Raw genomic sequence first — 17836 nt, forward strand, 5'->3', positions numbered from 1 at the left:
GGTTTATTAGGCATTTTTCTAACTTAATTAGTTGTTCTCATGTAACCTGTTCTTGGACAATAATTAATATTTGATAATAGTTAATTACTTCAAAAAATTTATTTTTTTATTATATCGACTCTTAAATTATTAATTTTTTAATTTTGTAATCATGTCAATAATAAAATAAATGACATTTAATCAGTATAATTATACATGTCAAGACTGATTAAACTTTGAATCTGGGCATAAAAAAGTAATAGACTTAAGTTGTGACTATAAGCCATTATAGAATATTTAAGCACCAGAATGAAAAAAAATTCTTTAAATATGTAAAATATTATTTTGTATTTTTAACTTTATCTATTTTGTAGTTTTGCATAAATTTAATATTTGAAATATTTTCTGTTAAATTTAATTTATAAACTCTAATTTTAAACACCAATCATTGCTTAATTATATATTCTAAATTTAGCTTTGCTTTTATAGTTGAAAAGTGTAAAAAAATTTTAGTATACTTTTTAAGTCTTGAACTAGCAAGTTTTATTGTTTTGTAATTTTATTTATAAAAAATATTAAACAAGTTTATTTGTTGAGTAGGTTTTCTTTTAGTTTTTTTGTTACTCAATTAATTTTTTTTTTGCCATTATTTAAAGTTCTCAGGAGAGTCAGGATAATTAAACTTTTTAAAACTTTTTTTTTCAGTCTTAAGACAACTCAGTCAATCTGATATATGAATTTTAAAAACTCATACCAACTTATACTTGTTTCGGTTTTAATAAAATCTCAAGCTAGTGTTAAGTTTCTTTAAATGCACAAACCAGTTATTTTTTTATGTTGAATGACTTTTAGTTGCTTCAGTTTCTATACTTTTATACTTTTAATTAAATTTGTTCGAGAACTTTCACAAGATCACAATTCATTTTTTTTAAGTTTACTTTTAAAATTTGATAAGAATCATAGATATGAGCAGAAATAGAAGGTATAAATATTTTTTTAATAGCATATTTAAAAGGTATTTTGAACAAATTTTAGAATTTAATTTATTAGTAATGAATACCACACTTAAAAAAGTTCAATTTTACCAGCCTGAGTACCTCAAGTACGGTTTTGTTAAACCGGTAGGTGACGATTCTCGTCCACAACGCTTGCTTTGTAGTAAAAGTTTATTAAATCATTTTATAAAAATTTCAAAGCTCAAATATCACCTTAAAAATGTGCATTGAGAGCAAAAAGATTAGGACGAAGCGTTTAAAAAAACTCCGCGACGAAAAAAAGAACCCAGACCAAAATAAAAAGTTTGTTCTAAAGAATTACACAAAACATTGATGTCGGTGTATTAACTTCATATTACCTGTCTTTAATTATTGCAAAACAAGAGTTACCTCACATTATTGCGTAAAAAGCATTTATTCCATCCATAAGAACGGTACTAGAAAAAGTTCTACATATCACCATTATCAGTGATATTCTACGAATAATCCTATTGAGTAACAAGACTGTTAAAAGACGTATTGGTGAAATGGGATAATGTGTTGAAAAAGAACTGATTACATTGATGTGCACCAACTTGTTTTCCATACAAGTTACTTTGACTAAAAATAAATGTCTACTTCTTATATGTGTACGAATGTTAGTTGATGAAAAACGTATGAAGAATGTATCTCAACTAATGGAAACACACAGCACATGCCGCCTTGTGGTTAATAATATTAAAAACTATTCTGAATCTAATAAGATACCTTTAGAAAACATCATAGGTATTGCCACAGATGGTGCTCCCTCCATAGTTGGTAGGCATGTTGGGTTAATCACGTTTTTTTAAAAGGTGAACCCTAGTTTATTCACATTTCATAGCGTAATACATAGGCAACATTTAATTGCTAGAAAGTTACACATTTTATTGAATTTGGTGATTAAAGCTGTGAACAGAATTAAAAGGCATGGTTTGCAAACTCGTTTGTTTAGGACAGGGTTTCCCAAACTCATTTTCTAAATCGCCCCCTTTTTATAAATTTAAAAAATAATCGCCCCCCACAATTTTATAAAATTGTTTTTCTCTTGAGAAAAAATTTTTAAGCCGAAAAAAAATGTAATTTATTCTGGTACTTCTTTTGGTCTGTGTTCAAAGTAGATTTCAGGGCTTGAAAAAATAAGTTACATTTGCTTTCTTGTAAGCTCAGTAAAGTGTATTAAAATACTTAATTATTAAAAATCCTTGTGTAATCTGTAATCAATCGTGTTTAGATATGAATTGTTTTGAAACTAATGAAACTTTTAGGGTAGCGATGGACAACTTTTGTAGTCAGCAATTCATACTTACTAAAAAATCTTTTCTAGTTTCAATTCGTTGAAAAATGTAATTGCGGGCAGCATAATTTAAAAAAAAACATATAAGAAAATTAAAAAAACTCGAGCAAAATTGTAACAAAACTATTTAGTATTATTTTGATCTAGGAAATACTATTGTGAACTGAAAACTAATTTGAAAGTGTATTTCAAATTATTAAGTATCAAAAGACTAAATTTTGTCTATTTTGCACAAGTAGTTTTCAAGTTACTTAGCCGGGCGAAATTTGACTGGATCTTAACCGTACGTTACCCTTCTGAAATCTTAACTTAAACCTGAAGTTATTTTGATCTCTGATATAATGAAACTCGGACATTTAGAAGTTAATACTAAGTAACTTATTTAAGCCGCGCAAAATAGTTAAATTATTTAATAGATAGACATATTCTAAAATTACTATACCAGAGATTAAAAAACTATAAAAGAATTAACAGTTTATTTTACATATAGAAAAATAAATATTAAAACATAATTTCTTATCTAGTTTGAGGAAGTTTGACCGACTGGTTGATTATCCCACATGAAAAGTGGTTTCATCAACAGCTTCAGTTTATGCAGTAAAATTATTAATTTCAATACTAAGATATATTATAAGCAAGTTAGTTGAAAAGTTAAAAATTTAATTTTAAACTTTTTAAACTATATGTTTTGTAGTAGAATACCATTAAATAGTATATGACTTGGAATAACCTTTAGAAAACTAAACCTTAATTTTAACAATTTCTTTTTTCTTAATTAAAATTAAAAAAAAAAACCTAAATTTTTACATTTAATTCTGTGAACAGAAAGTAATCGATTAAAAAATCTTTTAGTTAGGTTACAATTTTGTTTTGTAACTGTGGCAGTCTTTTTGATGGCTTATTTAATACTGTTTAATTTTTTTTTCTCTAGTTATTAGCCCATAATAATTTACCAGAAGAAAATAGTGAAAAACTAAAAGCTAGTGTTGAACTATTAAAATAAACAACACAATCTAATTGCTAATACATTGAAAATTGAGATAAAACAAAAAACAGTTGTATTAATTTTTTTAAATTCCTTAATATATAGATTTTTTAACAATAATAAATCATGTTAGAAATTAAATTTTAGTTTAACAATCTTTTAAACGAAAAATTTAAAGTCATTTTAAACAGAGACTTCAAATCTATACTCTTTTAAAACAAAAAAAAAATTGAAATAAAAACTTTAATGGTTATCAAGATTTTTTTATTTATACAGAATAAACAAGTAATAACAAAAGTATGTCAAATAAATTTATTTCAAACAAAAACTATAATAACTATGCTATAAAAACTTTTAGTGTAATGTAAAACGACAAATATATACTACAAAAATAACCAGGTTAAAATAAAACTATTATCAGATTTAAAACATAAACCGTTCAATAAATACAGTAAACTTCAGCTTGAGTTCGCTTTTTGAACAAAATCAAAAAGTGCAAACTCAAAAATTATTGTTATATTTTTTACAAGATGATAAATTTAAAAATGTTATATGCAATGACGTTATGCATGAACATGAAATCAACTAAAACATAAAACAAACATTCATTAAAAAAAAAGATCTATATAAGCTATTAAATATTATCTATTTCTTGTTTTATTAATACTTAGTTAGTAATAGACTATATTTAAGTAAAATTTTGAAAATATAAGTTTGCACTTTTCATTTGGTAAAATGTGCAAACTCAAGAGGAAGTCTACCGTAATTCATATTTATTAGGCCTTATGCAAATCTGTTGTAGAATAAATAACTTAAATAAATTTTTATTATAAAAAGACTACTTAAATACAATACAAACCAGGTTAAATAAGAAGTATTTTAAAACATCAAATAAAATAAAATAACATTCATAAAATAATGTATGCTACTGAAGTCTAATATAATGTGAAGGATGAGGTTCATGACTGCTTGCAAGTTTTTCTAATCTGATTCTCAATCAGTAAAATAAATTCTCCTTTACAAATATCTAGATTAGATCTTTTGCTCAAGATGTTGATAACTGAACTGAAAGCTTTCTCAACAACATAACTAGAAGGAAAACTATAAACTACAATTTAAAATCTCCTCATTCTATTGGATACTCTTCTTTTAGTTTTTTTTGAGTCCAAAAGCTTTCATATCGTTCTTTGGAAAAATTTACTTTAAGTTCAAGGTCAGTTTGTAAGTCTGAGAGGGTTTCCTGTAAGTCGTTTACTTCAGAAAGATCTGCCTCGAACGGATCCGTATTTTTATCTATATGATAGCTTTTTTGTGTCAAATCGAAACTTTACTACTTAATATGTTGAAATTGTTAAAAATTCCAGATTTTTTAGGTTTTTTTTTTCCTAAATTGTCAGGTTTTTTCAGGTTTCTAGGTAAATTGGCAACCCTGTATAGTTTTATTTTTTAGTCTAACTTAGTGAATTTTCAAAAAACAATTGGAAATATCATGAGAAGATATAACTATAACTATCACATTATGATATTTCCAATAAAAATAAAAGTATACAGGGTTGCCAGTTTACCTAGAAATTTAATAACATACAACATAGATTTTTACAATTCATTTATGATCCCAAATAACATATATGTCAGGTTATAAAATGGTTAGAGGGATTCCGATGGTCTATGATCTATGTAATTGTTAAATAAGAATATATATGAACGAAAATATGTAATTTACTTGAAAGTAGAAGTCATAAGTACTTAATTTTTTTCTCTATATTTTACATAAACAAAATAACTTTTTTTGTTTAAGTTTTACCTTAGGGTCAAATTTTTAAAAGCAAGCTAAAATTAGAAAAATAGCAATAAAAAAATTAAAAATTTTATGACTGCCAAAAATTTTAAAATCGCCCCCTTTTCGCCCCCTTACAAGTTATCGCCCACCCTTTCGCCCCCTTAATAATTATCGCCCCCCAACTTACTAAAATCGCCCACTTTGGGAAACCCTGGTTTAGGAGCTTTGTAATGTCAATGAAGAGAAGTATAACAACTTAATTTTACACACTGATGTCCTTTGGTTATCAAAAGGGAACTGCTTGAATAGGTTTTTAGCAGTTTTTGATACAGTAATTGAATTATTTAAAAAAAAACAGTGAATTAGAAAATAAACTACAAGAAAGAAAAAATTATATAGCATACTTGTTTGACTTTTATGGAAATTTAAATATTCTGAACAAACTTCTACAAGGAAAAAAATTAAATCTCATAAAAGTCAAGGGTAGTCTAACCAGCTTTACAAAAAAACTGGAACTGTTTGAAAAAAACTTTAAAAAAGATCAATTCTTCCTGTTTTTAAACTTAGAAAACTTAAAACATCAGTTAAGTAAAGATGAGGTAGAAATTTATTTATCCAAATTAAATATCTTAAAATTGATATGGATCAAAGACTTAAGGATATTTTTCAATTGAAAGTTCCAATTTGGATAGTAAGCCCCTTCGAATCAAGTCTTATTGAAGTAAAATATTAATTTACAAGAAAAGTTCATCGAACTAGTTGCTGATTCTGAGCTTAAAGTAAAGTATTTACGATTTAGGTAGGAAAGTTTTTGGTTGAAAGAAAAATTACCATTAACACTATCCAAATATCAGGGAGGAAATAAGTCTTTTATTCTTTGCATTTCCTTCTAGCTATGTAGTTGAAAAAGCTTTTAGCTCAGTTATAAATGTCTTAAATAAAAGATCAATTCTAGACATATTCAAAGGTGGAGACTTGAGGTTATATCCAATTGAATTAAAACCAAACATAGGAGTGTTACCCAGTAGTCATCCAGCTCATCCTTCACATTAGATTGTAGGATCATATCATACTTTCTGTTAGTTAGTTTTTATAGAAGAATTAGTTAATGTTTTATTTTATTCAAAATAGATGCTAGTAGTAGAAATTTTTAAAAAAGTGTTACATATAATTTTGCAGTATGATATTATTATGTTAAAGTATTTGAAAAAGGTTTTCTAATATACCTATGAACAAAAAGGTAAACTATATAAGTTCTCTTTTATTTTAAATTATCTTAAATGTTTTCGATCTTTTTTAAAGAAGTTAAAAAAAATTACAGCATAGTTGTCTAAAAATTATAAAAATGTTATTATTTACCGAAGGATTTGTCATTATATATAACATTGATTAAAATATTATAACGAACGAAACATTTTTTGTTTTTGAGTTTGTAACGCATTTTTTAGTTAACCTGTTGAAATGTCAAAAGTTTTTTTATTATATTCGAGTACAAATTATATCAGATTTTAATTATATTTCATTTCTTTTAAAATGATTTTATTTTGATTTATATAACTATAATATTCTTTATATATAAGAACACATAAAATTTTACTTTATAAATTTTATACTTGAGATCATAAACTTTGAATTTAGAAAAAAATAGAATTGTTTTTTTACAGTTTTAGTTCAGCTTTTAATAAATTAGTATGGCTGCCACACAATCAGACCAACTCGAATATTTTGAAATCAAAAAATAACTCAAGCTGATTTAAAATTGTTACTCATTTAGATTTGTTACTCAAAAAATTATTTAGTAATACTAGATGTAATGGTTAGCGTTAAAAAGTAATTAAAAATTTGCATAAGTCAATTACTAAAAAAATAAAAATATAGCTTTTTGGTAAGAATGGTGTTACGCTGTACTTATTAGAATGCATCTATTCATTTTTAAACAAATGAAAAATGTGAACGCTATAATTTTGAAAGGCCATATTGTAGGGGGGCCACGGCCTTTTAAATTTCTTCGAAGGGAGCCTGATCTTAAAAAGTGTATCCGTTAGATTATTTTAAAAGTCTTTTGACAAAGTTCATTTACAACAAAACTTGATTTTTGGGTTCGCTTAATTTTGTTTTAATCTTAACTTTAAGGAATATAGTGCATATTTTCTAAAGAAGAACTAAATAAGGAAGTTTAAGTACAGCATTAATTTTAAGATACGTAATCTAAATAAAAAACTTGTTAGTGTTTCTAGTTAAAAAACTAAATTATAAACCATTTAGAAAACAACATGGTTTTGTCAGATCTTTAAAAAGCAATTAACAACGCCATCAAAAAGGTTGATCAATGTCACCATTGTCGATAAGGAGGTTGTTTATTTTTTAAAGAGTTATATCAGTCATGACGTAATACGATTATGTCTGTATAGTATTAGATTTTTATAGAACAGTTTAGTATGTACATAGTATTTACAAAACTTTAAGTCAAATCAAAAATGTTTAATTGTTTTGTTACATATGATTTTTTTTTTGTATTTTAAACTACAATATTGAAGTGTTTTACCTAAACTTATATTACAGGTCTTAAACGACATGTTGAAAGAATTATCGAGAGCCCTTCTTTTAGCTGATGTTGAAGTAGAGCTTGTTCAGAATTTTTCAGAAAATCTCAGACAGTCAATAAATTTTGGCAGAAATAGCGCGAGTTTAAACAAAAGAAGAATTATACAGTCCGTTATAAAGAACTTGCAGACGTGAGAAACTTCACTTATTTAAAAAAAATTGTTTTTTAATCCCTTTTTCCCTTTTTATTAAATTATTTTAATAAAATGTTTAAAAAATGTTTTAAAAATTAAAAAAAAAATACTTATCATTGTTAGTGTAAGAAAAAAATACAAACATAAATACTTTTTTATTAAAAAAAAATTTTTATTTTTAAATTACAATATTTTCAAAATGTTTTGATTATAAGTAATTTAAATTTATGGTATCTTAACTTTTTTGTTTGGTAGTTTTCAACTACTTATGAGAAATGTATAGACTATTTTAAATTAAATGGTATCACTATACATCACAGGACTTAAATGTTTGGTCTAAGGACCTGGTCAAAAAAAAACCTCTCGATTTTATAGTATATTTTAGGTTTTTTTTTATTAAGTACTAATTAGTTAACGTTTTGAAATAAAGCTGTTAGGTATATATCCAACTTATTTTAAAGTTAATTTTGACGAATATTTACACTAAATAGTCCTACTTGCTTTTAAAATAATTAAACTCAACAATAAAACACAGTTTATTTAAATATTTATCGACAGATAAACTTTAGATTTAAAATGTCCGCTAATGCATATCCCTATTTTGAAATTTGTTATATATCAAATACTTTGTATAATGAAAATTAAACTACTTAAAAATAAATTAATTTACATAAATATAAAAAATGATATTAACATAATTAAATCTGTGCAAAGGAGTTTTGACCGTCATATTTGTAATCGTTGCAACATATCTTACATATCATATAATGATAGAATTATTGAATTCGGCTTGAAATCACTGGAATATAAAAGATGGGAAATTGATTTATTAACTCTTTACAAAATTATCAATGGCAAATATAAAAGTTTTTTTAACCAGTTTTTTAATTTTTCCCAAAAAAAATATCAATTAAAAGGAAATAATTTGAAAATAAAATGTAAACATGATTTTCAAAACAGTCAGTGGCAAGGCGCATTTTTTCACAGAGCAAAAGCTATGTGGAACAGACTACCTCAGGATATAGTATCTTGTGAGAGGGTAGAACAATTTTGTTTAAAGCTAAAAAGATTTGATTTAAATACAACAAATACCAGTAAAATTCACTAATTTTCCACTATAAACAAAAGAAAAAAATATTTGTTTCCCTACGTCTCCCCCCTACAAACTATTAGTTTACTTATTTATTTTGTAATTATGAATTTTGTTTTATAAGCGATGATTTTAGACAAACTTTTTTATTGTATGTACTAAGTAATATATAAGTTTGAATTTTTTGAATTGAATTTTTAATTAAGTTCATTTGTATATCATATTGTGTTTAAATTTGTGTTTTCATTTTAATTATGTTTATATATATATAATTTATATTAAAGTTTTGAATAAAAGTTTATTTTCTTATTCTCTATTTGTGTGTCCTGTTTAAGTGGCTCAGGTTTTGATGCCTGAGTCCAACATTGCACAATAAACAATATAATAATAATATTAATAATAATAATAATAATAATAATAATAATAATAATAATAATAATAATAATAATAATAATAATAATAATAATAATAATAATAATAATAATAATAATAATAATAATAATAATAATAATAATAATAATAATAATAATAATAATAATAATAATAATAATAATAACAATAATAATAAAATACTTGATAACGTAATATTTAGTACATACATTGTTTACAACAACAAAACTTTAAAGTTTACATCGAACAAAACAATAATACAAATATAAATATATATATATTTATATTTACAACTTTTTTAAAACAAATTTTTTTAATAAGTAATTAAAAAGCACTCTAAGTGGGCTCTGTCGAAAGTGTTTAAGTTTATTTAACCACATTTTTTTCTCTTTCTCTTTATAAATATATATATAAATAAATATATATATATTTATTTATTTATTTTTATATATTTATAAAGAGAAAGAGAAAAAAATGTGGTTAAATAAACTTAAACACTTTCGACAGAGCCCACTTAGAGTGCTTTTTAATTACTTATTAAGAAAAGTTGTTTTAAAACAATATAAATAAATATATATATATATATATATATATATATAAATATATATAAATATAAATATATATATATATATATATAATAAGGTTAATGTTTAAACTTAAACACTTTCAACTGAGCCCACTTGAAGGGCTTTTAAATAATTTATTAAAATGGCGATTTTAAAAATTCTGGAACATATGTTTCATAAAGCTTTAATTTTAATTTGTTTGATTAGTTAGAAGGTAGATCGATTTTTGTGCTGAATATTTGTAATGTATAATATTACGTCATACTGTTTTTTGTTTTTTTGCATAACTTTTGTATCTTTGTTTAGTACATTGCTTTTATTTTGAAAATAACTGGCTGATGATTAGAGCTTTATGAAAAATTAAAGCTTTATGAAACATATGTTCCATAATTTTTAAAATCGCCATTTTAATAAATTATATATATATATATTTATGTATTTATATATTTATTTATTTATTTATATACTTAAACCATGGAAATATGTAGTTTTTTTTTTACATGAACTCACTTTAGAAAGAAAAATTAATGAAAGGTGAATCTATTATTTCTTAAACATTAAAACTTAAAGACTTGTTAACACAAGTTATAATATTAATATAAGTTTGATATTAAATTCTTTCCTCCAAAAAAATAAAACTTAATTTGTAGTAAATTTTATTTTTAGTTAAATTTTTTTTATAAAAGGATTTAGTTTTAATATTAACTTTATCTATACATATTTTAAACGCATACAAAAGCTTTTTTTGGAGTTTTGTCTATAGTCTGTGTCTATTAAGGTGATCATCAGACTATGCTTTAAATAAAAATTCTTTAGAAATTTAAATAAGTTATTGACAAAAAAAACTATAACAAAATGATGTTGTAAAATCTTGAGGTATTTGAATACGTTCCCTTAAGTAGTAAAAAGGAAAAGTGAAAATTAATTATTTTTGAACTTAATTAATTACAAAAATATTTTAGAAACATTACTATTAGTAAAAACTTTTGTAACTTTAAAACATAATTGTCACAAATTAAGATTTTTTATAATAAAAGTAGTTTTAAGGTTTTATTGTTCGTATACGTTTATCAACTTAGGCATAGTTTTAATAGCGTCTAGTTTTAAAAAAACAATTGCAAAACGTACTATTTCTCCTCTCGCTTGATGTAAAAAAGCTTAATTAAAATTATATTCTCTTTAAAATTTTCAGATTTAGATACAAAATTTTAGCTATAAGAAAGTTTTGTTACAGATTATGATACATTTAAATTAGTTAGTTTTAGTAGAATTATCTAAATTTTCAAATTAACAAACTATTTTAACTAAACAGTACAACTAGTCATTAATTGTGTTTTTTTATTGTATAGTTTATTGTTATAAAAACCTTTCTAAAACATTTAGAAATTTTTAATATAATGTTTTACCTTATGTTAATGTAATAGCATTGAAATTAGCTATTGCTGAAAATTATAGAGAACACTTTTAAAAATGTTTATCATATTGCTTTCTCTAAATACTGCTAGAAAATATATGAAAGTAAAAAAAAGATTAACTTTAAAATATTATTTTCATAAATTTTATAGACACTTTTAAAAATAACTATTGAATTTTTAAGTAATTTTTGCGCAAATAATATCATTTACCCTTCAATAACTCAACAAGTGCTATAAACATTAGAGAACTAATACCTACTGAGGTATGCATTTCAGAAAATTTACAAGCACCTATAGCATAATAAAATAAATTTTGTTTAGATTTCTCAAAAGTATCATTATTTACCCTCTAAAAACTCAACAACTTTTGTAAGTATGAGAGAAAAACTGCTTATTTAATCGTCTCTCGCTTGATGACGTAACTATTATCTAAGCGCACATTAAGAAACACATGCTTGATTCAAAATTAATAAACAAATTACATTAAACACATACAGATTATGATCAAACAGAAGGAAATCAAACTAATGAATAGCCAACAGAAATAGACCAAACAGAAAGAAGTCAAACAGAAGGAGAACAAGTTGAAGGAAATCAAAAAGAAGAAATTCAAAGAAAAGGAGTTCAAAGAAATGGATATCAAATATATGGAGACCAAGGAGAAGGAAAGCAAACATATGGAGACCAAACAGAAGGAAAGCAAACATATGGAGACCAAACAGAAGGAAAGCAAACATATGAAGATTAAACAGAAGGAAAGCAAACATATGGAGACCAAACAGAAGGAAAGCAAACATATGGAGACCAAAGAGAAGGAAAGAAAACATATGGAGACCAAACTGAAGGAAAGCAAACATATGGAGACCAAACAGAAGGAAAGCAAACATATGGAGACCAAAGAGAAGGAAAGAAAACATATGGAGACTAAACAGAAGGAAAGCAAACATATGGAGACCAAAGAGAAGGAAAGAAAACATATGGAGACCAAACAGAAGGAAAGCAAACATATGGAGACCAAACAGAAGGAAAGCAAACATATGGAGACCAAACAGAAGGAAAGCAAACATATGAAGATTAAACAGAAGGAAAGCAAACATATGGAGACCAAACAGAAGGAAAGCAAACATATGGAGACCAAAGAGAAGGAAAGAAAACATATGGAGACCAAACTGAAGGAAAGCAAACATATGGAGACCAAACAGAAGGAAAGCAAACATATGGAGACCAAAGAGAAGGAAAGAAAACATATGGAGACTAAACAGAAGGAAAGCAAACATATGGAGACCAAAGAGAAGGAAAGAAAACATATGGAGACCAAACAGAAGGAAAGAAAACATATGGAGACCAAACAGAAGGAAAGCAAACATATGGAGACCAAACAGAAGGAAAGCAAACATATGGAGCCCAAAGAGAAGGAAAGCAAACATATGGAGACCAAACAGAAGGAAAGCAAACATATGGAGACCAAACAGAAGGAAAGCAAACATATGGAGACCAAACAGAAGGAAAGCAAACATATGGAGACCAAAGAGAAGGATAGCAAACATATGGAGACCAAACAGAAGGAAAGCAAACATATGGAGATTGGAGACCAAACAGAAGGAAAGCAAACTTATGGAGACCAAACAGAAGGAAAGCAAACATATGGAGACCAAACAGAAGGAAAGCAAACATATGGAGACCAAAGAGAAAGAGATCAAACAAATGGATATCAAACAAAAGAATATTAAAAAGAAGGAAATCAAACAAATGGAAATCAAACAAAAAGAAATTAATAAAATGGAGTTCAAACAGGGAAATGCAAACGTAGGAAATTAAACAACTAGAAATCAAACATAATTTGATCACATAGAAGAAAATTAAACAAAAAAACGATCTTTCAGAATAAAATCCTACAGAAAGAAATCACACAGAAGGAAATTAAACAAAAGAATACTAAATAGAATGAAATCAAACAAATAAATATCAAACAATTGAATATTAAACAAATGAATATTAGAAAGTTGGAAGACAAACAAACTGAAATAAAACAGAAATAAAATCACTAAAATAGAGATGAAACAGAGGAAATAGCAAAAGTCGGAAATGCAATAAAATGAGATCACTCAGAAGGAAATCTAAAAGAAAGAAAAAACATAGAAGGAGGTCAATAAAATGAATAGCGAAAATATAGAGATTAAACAGAAGGAAAAAAATGGAGGTTATTCAAAAGAAAATCTTACAGAAGAAAATCAAATAAAGGGAGATCAAACAAATAAAGATCAAAAAGATGGAGATTAAATAGAAGGATATCAAACAGACAGAAATTAAACAAAAGGAAATCACACAGAAAAATCAAACAAAAAGATATTAAATAAATGGAGATAAACAGATGAAAATTAAGCTAGTGGTAATAAAAAAGAAGGAAATCAAACAAAAGGAAATCAACAAGAAGGAAATCAAACAAATGTAGATAAAAATATAAGAAATCACGCAGAAGGATATCAAATAGTCAGACATGAGAAAAAAAAAATTATACCAGAGGTCTTCGGGGCCATTAGCAGTAAAAGGGCTATAGGTTAGCCATGAAGTCATAGTTTGAAACTTAGACTAGATATTCTAGAGGTGATGATAAAAAGCAAAAAAAAAAGATGTCTTAAGTGTTTTAAATGGTAGTTTTGAAACTTACACTGGATATTGTGGGTAGCTGTCAAATTTGCACGAGCGTTCTGAATGCACGAGGGCACAAAATTGCACGAAGACACTTTTGCACGAGGAGATAAAATTGCACGAAGATAATTTGCACAGAGACATTTTTGTATAAGTTAAGTTTTTTTTTTCTTTTTAACTTATTTTATTTATTTATTTATTTTTACTATCACTCTTACCCCTTATCCTCGGTTATTTAGTTATTTTTTAAAATTTTTCTTTTTATTTAATTATATATATTTTTTTATTGTTCTTTTTTACTATCACTGCTACCCGTAACCCTTATCCTCGGTTAGTAATTATTTTTCTAGATATTAAATTATCTCTAACTTTTTTTTTCTGTATTTATTTTTTTTTTATTGTTTTACTCCCGTGCAAATTTGGCTTCGTTCATTTTATTCCCTTCGTGTAATTTAGTAACCTCGTGCAATTTTCTCTTCGTGTTATCAAGAACCGTTTCCAGATATTCTAGAGTCGACGATGAGAAACAAAAAATGTCTTAGGTGTTTTTAATGGTAGTTTTTGAGTAATCTTGTTGAAGGAGCCATAGCTTTTATTTTATTTTTACAAGGGACCTTTTGATGAAAAGTTTAGGAAACCCTTAATTACACAATTGAACTTATTTAGCAAAGCGATATTCAGTAAATAACTTTCTTAAAGTAAAAATTGAAATATTGCTGAATGAATAAAAAAAATTAATAAGTAGTATAGTAGTAAATTACGAACACTTAATTCCATTAAGATAGAAATATAATTAAAATTTTGAGCATAAACTAAAATTTAAAAAGTCTTTTTTTTTAAACCTACGCAAGAAAATACTTTATATTTGACAAAAGGAAATTTTTCTACTCAACTTTAAAAAGGATAAACACGCCCTGTGCTTTTATGTAATGCTTTGTTTTTAATTTAAGAAATCAACACAAATGTTGTAGATTATGTTCAAATAACTTTTATGTTTTTTAACTACGGAAATGTGCTTTTGATTTTTGAAGTAAACTATTTATACAAAATAAATTACTTTTTGAAAATTGATTCTTATGAAAGTTTACCAATTAAAGTCTAATTTTACTCGATTGATAATTATACTATTTTTTACTTTGTGTATCTTCGTTTTTCTACATTTATTAAACTTGCAGATACAATTATATTAAATACTATGACTCAAAGTACACGAAATTATAATCCAGTACCTGAAGCAAAAAAAGAAGACCTTTTCAGTAAGAGTTCAGGAAACATACCAAAAGATGCAAGTCTCAATCTAGTTAAAAACATGAAGAAAGATGATTTTTCTCAAATGTGTATAAATAATGCTTTGAAATACATCAATGTAGATATGCTTCAACAAAAAGGTATACATTACTTATTTATTTCATTAAATTGTTTTTAATTCATAAAAAATTTATATTTGTACTAGTATAAAAAAGTAATATTGATTTTGAAGACATCTTCAGCTTTTTTGATAATTTGTTTGTTATTTTTACCCTCAGTTGTCCATGTTATTTTGTTTAAATTTGTTTGCTGTGTTATATTTCACTTTACAAAAAAGTCTATAACGAAATTAAAATATTCTGATTTGATCAATTGTTTAAAAAATCTATTATTAAAACGTTAAAGATATCGAGTCTCAAAATAGTTACAATCTTGTTACTTTTGTTTTAAACTACTCTTCATGCAACAAGTCAAAAAAGAGTTATGCTAAACAAACAAAAAAAAAACTAACAGTATATTCATGTTTTGACTTACAAAAATTACTTATATAAGTATAAAATATTATTAATTAAGGCTGTTCTCACAATAAGTTAAAAAATAGACTAAAATTTTGTATCGTTTCAATGCTTGCGTGTTTATATGTAAATTCTATCTCGTTGTTTTTAAAGGATAAACGTTAGGTTTTCTGATTTGTCTCAAAAGTCTCTATGTTTATATAACTAAACAACTGATTATTGCAAATTGTTAGTAGTTATATTGTAGGTTACTTTTTTTGAAAGTGTATATTATTTTATCTTTAATCTTGTTTTACGCGATTATTTTTACTTTTTATTTCATTCTATTTTATTTACTTGTGCACGTTTTTTTGTTTACGCGTTTTAAAACTGAAAATTTTAGTGTTCAGAAGGTTTTTTTTTAGCTGTTTTATTGCAGTTTTGTTTTGCTGTGTATAGTTGATATATTTCTAGTGTTTTTTTTTTTATAAGAAATTATAAAGTAAGCTATATCAGTTTAGTTCCAAAATTTTGTGGACTAATATTAACAAAAAACAGTCTTAAATTTGCATCACTTTATACTAGTTTTGAATATTTTAATAACCTTTCAGGTTACCCTACTCGAAAAGCAAGTTTGCTTGCAATAAAATCAAACAAGCTACTACAAAGTGAAGATTTAGACAAAAATGTTTGCAACTACTTTAAAAGAAAAGTTACTACAGAAAATGTATTATCATTTTACTATTTTACTGAAGTTTTTAAGTTAAATTATCTCTCTAAATTTACTTTTAGCTACATACAACGCTGTTTTACAATGACCGTTGATACTGAGGATTTTAAAAACTTAGAGTTTCGGTCGGTAGCAAAAATTCTTTCATGCTCAGAATTGAACGTAACTTCAGAGCTAGAGATATTTAAAGTGGTAGAAATGTGGATTGACTACAACACTAAAGAAAGAAACAAATTTGCAAAAGATCTTTTATTAAAAGTGCGCATTCCGTTGCTCTCGGAAAATGAACTAAAATACATAAAGAAGTCGTTATTTAACCGAAATAAGTACTTATATACCATAACAAATGAAATACTAAAACAAAAAAAAATCTTATTCAAGGGAAAATCTCATGTTACAAGTAGAGACTGCACCCAAAGTGAGTTTAATGTTTTACTTTGTTGCGGAGCTGAATTGATTAAAGATGATTTAATAGTTCCTATTGACGAAGAAGAAGATGAAGACGTAGTATTAATACCAGGACAGAAATATTTTGATATTACATCTACAGATATAAATCAGCTTTGTTTGAATAAATTGAATAGTTACAAAGTCATTGGTTCAATGCCAAAAAAACTTTTTTACACTAAAATCGTATTTTGTAAAGGCGAGCTTTATTTTTTCTCTGGCTTCAATGAAAACGATGAAATTCAATCAATCGTCGAAAAATACTCAATGTTTACAAATAGCAGCGAAGTTTTACCAGGTGTGCAGTTTCATAGGAACCACTACTGTATTTGTACTTTTATGGATGAAATATACTTCATGGGAGGCGTGGAAAATAACGATGATACCGATACATGCGTTAAATTTGACACAAAAACTCATAAGTTCGAAAATATCGCTAAAATGAACGACATTAGAGCAGCAGCTGCGTGCACAGTCTTCAACGGAAATATTGTGGTATCAGGTGGACTTAACGCGGAAGATTTGAAATCAGTTGAGGCATACGATTATGCAGCTGACCAGTGGAAATACATGCCTAGCATGGTGCTCTGCAGAAGCCAGCACAGTCTAGCGGCGATCAGAAATAAAATGTATGCTATTGGAGGCTGGCCAGAACAGTGTGAAGTTTTCGATGCAACCTCTAACGCTTTTGCGCTCATGAAAAACAGCGGAGGCTTTGACTTCAATGGCAATAATAACTCAAACAAAACCGTGTCGGTGGGAAACAAAATTTTTGTGTTTTTTGAACTCAGAAATACAGCTTTATGTTACGACTTGGACATCGGTGACTGGACTGAGGAACCGTGTGAACTAACCAAAGACTTTATTCAATTTTGCTGTGCTAAAGTGCCCGTTTTTAATACTTTTGTGTAGTAGGATTTTTGATCGATAACTAAAAAGTGTTTTTGTACACCAAGTCCTTGGACAAAACTTTTTAGCGCTTTTTATCGTTAAATAAAAAAAAATATTAAATCTA

The sequence above is a fragment of the Thalia democratica genome, chromosome 1, assembly GCF_965202585.1.
Source record: "Thalia democratica chromosome 1, ktThaDemo2.hap1.1, whole genome shotgun sequence".
Taxonomy (NCBI): Eukaryota; Metazoa; Chordata; class Thaliacea; order Salpida; family Salpidae; genus Thalia; species Thalia democratica.